This window comes from Setaria italica, chromosome VI, assembly GCF_000263155.2.
Source record: "Setaria italica strain Yugu1 chromosome VI, Setaria_italica_v2.0, whole genome shotgun sequence".
NCBI classification, from domain to species: domain Eukaryota; kingdom Viridiplantae; phylum Streptophyta; class Magnoliopsida; order Poales; family Poaceae; genus Setaria; species Setaria italica.
Window position 1 is genome coordinate 22,452,234 of NC_028455.1, and position 8,199 is coordinate 22,460,432.

An 8,199-nucleotide genomic window follows, 5' to 3' on the forward strand; every position below is an offset into this window, starting at 1 on the left:
ACTCTCAAAGCCTCCCATTGGAAGCAAGAGGAGGCCATAGTTGAGCCCAACAGGCTCAGGAGCAGCATCATGGCGGCCTTCGTCGCGCCTGATGACCCACCAAGGAACCGATTGGGAGCGTCAGAGCTCCCAAACAATTTACTGTGGAAACCGGTGCTGTTCTTGGTCATTACTGATCCAACCTGCTTGATCCGCGAGGATCTTGGACCAGGATCAGCAACAGGAACGAAGGTGCCTCAGATCCTCCACGGTAGGCCCAGCCGCTCGTTGACATTCTTTTAGCACCAGGGGCAGGCTGCACGGCAGCCAACCCGGAAGATTCAGAGACACCCTCTCATTAGCCTCATCCTTCTATTCGCACATGGAAGCTTTTTGGGAGTGAGGACTGAAGTCCCAGGCAGCGCATTGTTGGTATATTTAACAATCATGAATAAAGCCGCAAGTGCACTGATATACCATTGTAGCATTTCACACAATAGCATTCCCAAGGGTATCGTATTTCCCAAAGGAAGGTGGATAGGTCAAAAGAGTTTACTATGCATATGAGTATACCATAGATGGATACAGACAATGCTCAAGACAGGGGTAAGATAATGATGGATAGAGTAGTGTGACACACACTAGAATCATCTCAAGATAACTATGGGTTAGCTCTAGATTCATATGTACTTCCTATATACTGCACAGATCATACAAGCATAACATACATACACAATGTGAACTCAGGCCTATGCACCAGTCACACACGGGAAGACACTACCTGTACTGGTTCCGCCCAATAAAGTTACTACTAATTTTTGAACTCCTACAGCATACCCGAACATGGGGGATTATGATGGACCAATAGGGCTATCACCACCTGCGGCCTACCCCTAGCAACCCGTGGGGTAAACTCATATCCAATGAAGCTAAGCAATCCAAGCACCATGCTTGCATTGTTAACAACACTCCAGCCATACCGGGCTATTGTATAAATGGCTTAAGCCACCATAAACATGGCCATTGAACCGATGTTGTAGCATAGATCAACTAAGCTATACAAGATATATATGCACACAGAGTATGCACTGAAGCATGGTCTCAAGACATACATAGAGGTATATAAGCCTATACTACGATAGCAAGGGTATACGACTAGCATACGAGCGTATAAGCCTTGCACATCAACATAGCAAGGGTATATATCTAACTCATGCATATGAGAACCAAACACAACACTATATAAAGAAGATGTAGACTTTGAATAGAATAAAGTCATCCTAGGAATAAAAGGTACAAGAGCCATACCCTAGACTCCAAGGAGACCTGGAACCTAAAGTAGAGCTACTCTAGCCTAACTCCATTAACTTGGAGACTAAGAGGGAGAGAGTGATTCACTACTTGTGTGTGTGTCCTAGAATGGAGCCCTTTCCCTCATATTTATAGGATCCAAGAGGCGGTTCTAGCAGGGGATCTTCAGGGAATATCCCATAACCAACATAGGGGAGCCATCACCAGTCACCACGTGGAAGCAGATCACGAGGGGAGCTAGAGGCAGTTTGGTCAAACCCCTGGTGGTCCCTCTCGCAATCGTCTTTGCGTGGTAGTCTGACATGTGGATCCCAATGGTGGTTGTGTGCGTTATCCGGTGAATTGAGGCGATTGTAGTAGTTTGTGGGCGATTCAATCTATGGGATGCACATGTGGCGACCTCCCATTGGCTAGAACCATTTTTCTTAGATCCATGGAGGGTACTTTCTATGATGGAACCGCCCAAATTAACCTGACTAAAATGCATTGAAGTCGCCTGACACGCGATTATGCACTTTAAGCAAGTCAACCTAGTCGACCGTTGGATTTCATCCGATTAACAACATAAACAGGATCGAGAAGCATCGCTCACACGAGGGTGAGTAGCACAGAGATTACAACATTCCATCACATTACCTTAGTCTCACAAATTATTACATCCGAGTTTCTGAAATTCAAACAAGTTGCAAGGTTTGAAAAGTCGGATAAAACAAGCGGAAGCTAAACGTCGATACATGACATCATGATGGAGCCGATCATGACATCAAAAATCCCTTCCCTCGCTATCCGAGGAGGGATCCCACTCGACTGTCCAGCCCGGAGGGAGCTGGGTAGGCCAAGTGGTACAAGCAACCAAACTATTGACATCACCTGAAAAGATTAAGCCACAACAAGGCTGAGCAACTAATACTCAGCAAGACTGACCCGTCGAGTGAAAAGCTTTACCAAGACCTAGACATGCAAGGATTTCTAGCTCTAGGATCTCTTTGTCAAAAGCGTCTAAAGTCGGTCCTTACTTTCAATATTTTAGCTCAAGTTCTATGTTCTTTATCCAGTCTAGATTAGCAACTTATACTAAACAAGCATGATTTCCAAGCAGTTAAATAACAAGCATCAACTTAATCTCGTAATCATGTTTCATCATTACTCAGCGCAGAATAGCGATCAAGTAGTCCGAAACTGTGAGAGGCAGACGAATCGATTCGAATTTATTAACCATGCATGGCGAACCTAATCTCATGACATCCGCGCACCATGAAGGGTCGCTTCATTTGTCAGCCGTCCCCATTGATCCCTTAGGCACGTGTCAGGGCCAACTACCTTTGGCATGCAATGCTCCATAATCCCGGCCTCTGCTGTACTATGACCGCACTTGCACCCACATGATGCACCATGGGAACGACATTCCAAGGACAACCGGAGGGTATGCGATGCCCCAATTCAATCAGGTACTAGGCTTCCCCATCCCATACTAGGTATGAGATTAGTACTTTCAAACACTTCATCACGAACGCCAATACATTTCGACCTTAGATCAATTTCATTTAGACAGATGGGGAAAACTACGAAGTATCGAACATAAGCCCGACCCCGTCCGTCGTCCTTATAGTTGCAACATAAATAAACATTCAACTCCTATACTCGCGAGTGATAGAAAATCACTCGACTTTTACCGAAGCCTATTAAGCATTGCAACTACTCGACTTTAGCAACTAGTATTCAAACAAGGCACTAAGTTCATGCATCTACGGTTTCATTACAACTCCTAGAACGTAAATGCGCAATCAAAGTATTCAATAATATTGCAAGTATTCAAGATAGGAATTTATGCTCCGGGGCTTGCCTTCAGGAAAAGTTAGCGGGTCCTCGGGATCTTGCTCCGGTTCGGGCTCGCCTTCCAAGGGGTGAAGCTCCGCAGCGGGGTCTTCCTCCGGTGCCGGGTGGAGCTCGTAGGTTCCGTCGGTGAGATTTGCTTCTATACGACATGCACATGCAAAAGTTTAGTTGGACTCGCACGTTTATTCAATGACACAAGGCATGGCTTAAGACAAGGAATTACAACAGCCACATTCACTTCGACAAGGTTAAACTTTCATGCAATTTCAACGAATGTGGTTGGTTTAAAACTTGAGTTCGAGTTGGATGGCGATTGTGTACATATATAGTTTTCTTGCACTTAGAGTTACCTAAAGAGAGTGAAAGGTCGTGTTTGGGTGGTTTGGGTGCATTAGAATAGTGACTTACTTCTGAATATTTTTGTGTACCTCTTTCAATTTCCACTTATTTATCGAATTAGAATTTTTGCTTTCCTTTTATTCCTTTAGGGTGATTAATTAACCAAAATGACTTCATATCCAAACAGTGGCTAAAGGTACTGATAAAATCACAGCACCTCACTTAAGCCATCACTAAGTTACTGCAAAAGTTTGGGGGCCAAAGGATGACTTAAAAAGGAGTTACATGCATTTTATTATTAAAGGAAAAATGAACCTAACTTTTTCTACCTTCAAAGTTACTGTGCAACAGAGGGTGAAACTTAACCAGTGTGTTAAGGGTATGTTACAGGAGCTTTGGTGAATTTTTCATAATTTTTGGAGAAGATTAACTATTTACTCTATTTGCTTTTTAAATTAAGAATGCTTAACACGGAAGGTGTTTTTCATTCTAATTTGCACAACACTTTATATTTTTCCTGCAAACTTCACAGCAAAACAAAACTAACCCAACTAGTTTCACATTTTTCTGAGCTCTGAAACAAAACTTATGCAAAAATGAATATTTATGTATAGATTACCAATTTAAAGTCAAAACAGTGACTTGAAGTGTTAAACCAGAGCCCTAACCATTTTTTTGAGCTTCTATACATAGAAACAAGCATCACAGAGTTGGTCTCACAATTTTCCCACTTTTCTTCTATTTATTAGGATTTAAAAGGCCTAAATCAAGATTAAAAGCATAGGATATTATTTACCATAGACACATGAGCAAAGTTATTTTTCTTAGGAACTAGACAGAGCAAGGATTCTAACAAAAGTAGTTTGGCCTTTTTATGATTTTTCTATGATTTACTGGGCATTTCCAAAGTTCAACCATATTTCTGCCTATTATTAAAAGAAAAGCCGTGGCAAACTTGCAAGCTAGCCCCTAGGTTTAAGGTTTAACTACGTAGGGGTCCCTGAGTTTTGCGCCCAGGCCCCTGGAAAGAATGGGGACGATGCAATGTAGTACCCGGGGCGGGCGCGGCGGTGGTGGGGAAATTCCCGGCGGTTCGCCGGCGAGGATGGGGCAACAAGTTGCCGGAGGGGTGCGGGGGCTCACCTGAGCTCGGTTTGGCGTGGTTCGGGCAACGGAGATGGACGGCAGGGATCGGAACACGGCGGCGGCAGCAGAGCTTGGCTGGCGGCGGTGCAGGCGGCGTTCCGGTGCACCGGCGGTGTCGGGGAGGCCACGGGCTGCTCGGAGACGTGCGCGGAGGGGTGGCGAAGCGGGCGGCGAAGTCGCTGGAGTGCAGGGTGGCATGGAGGGGTGAGCTCCACGGAAGCTTAGCGGCGGCGCAGAGGAGGAAGCGATGGCGCGACTGTGGGTGGTGGCAAAAGGGTGGTGTTGCCGGCGAGGGTGACCTTTTTATAGGGCAGCGGTGGAGCGGAGGGTCGAGGCAGCGCTTTGGTGGGGGAAGGATAAGGCCGGGAGCGGCGGGTGCGCGGGCGAGGCGGCCATTGGCCAGCGGCGCCATTGGGCAGAGGAGGCCGAGCTCCGGGTGGTCTCCGGCAGCGATTGGCCTTGGGTAGTGCGCGTCTGGGGCTTCCGGTCTGTCGGGCGGGCGAAGCGGAGGGCTACCGTGGGGGTTGGGCAAGCGGGCGGAGGCGCGAGACGTCGTCGGCGTGGCAGCTTCTCCGGCGGACGGGCGGAGCGCAATTGGTGGAGCAGAGCCGTGGCAGGGGGGGAAAAGGACACGCGCGCGGCCGGCGGTTAGCCAGCCCGACGTTCGCCCCGTCCTGTCACAGGCGCGGGTTGGGCGCCGTGGCCCTTGCCCTGTCGCTTTCTCACCGGGGATAGAGCGCTGGCGAGCTGCCAGTGGCCGGCTGCCACGCGGCGCGCGGGCGAACGTGCCCTGGCGTGCGGGCGTCGAGGCCCCCCTTCGGGCAGTAAGCCCTACCAGCTTTGGGAGATCCTATCTCAAGATTTTGCAACACAACTTCCAAAACTCTTTTCAACAAACTTGTTCAACTCTGGATGTATTTCAAACTTGGTTTAAGGTGCTGGTTTAGATTGTGAAAGGATTTGGAGATATCTCTTGTCAAAGTTTGCCAAAAATCTGGAAATCCAGACTTAGCCAATTTTGGCCGGAGAGGTGGAATTCAGAGGTTTAGCCATCTTTGGCTCGATTTTTGGGTAGCTTCTGAGTCAAGTTAGACTAAGGTGTTATTAGAGGAGTTGCTCTCCAAACTGAGGACTTCAACTTCTATTTAGGGTATTTCTTGAGTTTAGTTTAAACATTTGGAGGAACGCCCTCACTAAGAGGTGCACTCTGAGCAGTTTTTCAGACAACGTTGTGGGGCTCAGGGGCTGAGTTGACTGTTTTACCTCACTTTGACCAAGATTTTGAACAATTTATGGCCCGGTTTGGACCTAGGTCATTGTAACAAAGTTGGAACACACTCGAGGAACTACAACTTTTATTAAGAGCCTGACTTGAGTTTCGATAGGAAATCGTGAGATAACAGCTTGCAAAGTTGGAGGAAAACTTGAATTCCAGGACTTAGGAGGTTTATAGGGTTCTTTAGTACTCTGGTCTTGGTTGCTGTTTTTGACTTCCTTCCACTCCGAATTAGTCAAACTGCCTTTAACAAAAGTTGTTTGAAATTAAAAGTTTTACAACTCTTATTTGGGCAGAATCTTAAGTTTTCATATAAAATTCCATGTTTTATTTCAAACTCCAAAAAGAGCTTCTTAGGGTTAAAATGGTCATTTCACCTCTTTAATTAGGGATTAACCACTAGTTTACTTTAAAAGCACTTAATTTAGGTAGAGTTGTTACAATTTCTCCATCCTTTTGTGCTTATTCACCTACAACCAAATATTCTCCAAGGACAAGTAGAACTACATTATTTGAAACCCAATATGCGTGTGAGAAATGCCAATCCTCCTATATTCTTGAGTATATTGTCAGTCATATTTGGTACTTTACGACCGTTAACACGCACGGCGCGGGTTTTATCCATTGGGTCTAGCCCCCGAGCTTCTGAGGGAATCAAGGATTCGCTCAGAAGGTTATTAATGCGGGCATTGCTCGGCTCTCGATGTTGCCTGGTGTTGTCAGGAGGTCCCTCCTAGGGCCTCTAGTTTTTCCATGGTAGCCAGGACCGGTCCACCCGGTGCCTCGCATAATGCGGAATCTCGAGGTCCTACTCAGGGCTCCGTCCAGTCCTGCTGCTGTTCATGTGGGTCTGCCGGTGCGCTGAGGCTCACGATGCCTCCGTCCGGCTGGCACCCTTCTTCAAGCCTCGTGATCTTGTGCGGCTTAGCTCTACGCCCGTAAGGTCGGAGGAGGGCTCGGGGGCTACTGATGGGTTCCTATACCAGGATTACCCTCCGAAAGAGGATTTAAGTTGACTGCATGAGAAAAGGTTGGGGGCCCAACAACGAGAAGCAACTTGAAGGCGGCCCATGCAACGTCGCGGCCCACCTACCAACCTCCTTTGGTCAAAAGCCAAAGGCCACGAGTTGCCGCACCAGTATGCTTGGGGATGGGGCCAGCAAGAGGCTCGCAACGCCCCTCCTACCCCTTGACCAAGGGCGACCAATGGCATACCAGAAGCATTAAATGCAGAACGTGGCTTCCCTGACTGCCCCCGCGGGGACATGACCCGGCGAAGGGAGCCGACCTTTGGCCAGGGGGTCCAATGGTGAAGCTACACCCATTGGACCGCCTAGGACGAGGCCACGCGGCCCTTACGTGACCACACGCCCCGACGTCATCATCACCCTCACCGCTATGGTGATCCATCGCAATCAAGACCAGGCCACCACGACAGGCCTGGTGCGGGCCGTAGGTAAGGTGGGACCCAGCATCAAGCGTCATAGTGTGGAGTGGCCGTGAGCGCACTAAAGAGGTCGGGTAGAGCCAGGAGAAGCAGCACGCCCCGTCCCGGCTGCTGGCCAAGGCTCACCCACTCGTCTCTAGTACGGACGTCAGTGGTAGCTTCCGTCCTGTTCAGTGCCACGACTGACAAAGAGGACAGGACGAGGAAGTCCCTTAGCGCAAAGCTGCCCCGACCACGCCACGACCCCCAACCTCTGAGATCGGGGACCCCTCCTTTCTCCAAAACACTGTTTCCCGGTCCTTGACCTATATAAAGGGAAACGGGATATTATTTCCTCTCTCTCATATTCATTCACACACACTTCGCACGAACACTTGCTTGCAAGTACCCCGTTGTAATCTTAGTAATTCGATCCGAGGAACACGACTCCTGCTGAAACTTGACGTAGGGATCTTTCCAAACCAGTATAATTTATTATCTCTTGTGTGCTAGCCATTGAAAGTGAGGAGAGCGTGGCGTATAATCACTAGTCGGTGGTAGACGCCGACACTTGGTTTGCATGGTACAAATTTCATGGTTTTCGCATACGCATGGACCGAATGCCTACTTTCCATTGGTCCACGTGCGACCTTGTAGTTGCTGTCCGGGAGGACTAGCAGGTGACGCGTAGCTCGAAGTGCAAGCGGACGCTCCTGTGATGCTGGCGCATCTGTTCTCGATCGACTAGCGACATAGGCCAAGGGTCTAGGTTGGATACTTGGATCTTCCTTGGCAGTATGGCTGCGTTCTCCGGATCACAGGAATCTTGTCTGGCTCCAAAGACAACTGTAGAAGGGAGAGAACACGCGGTTTTTGTGTCCTTGCA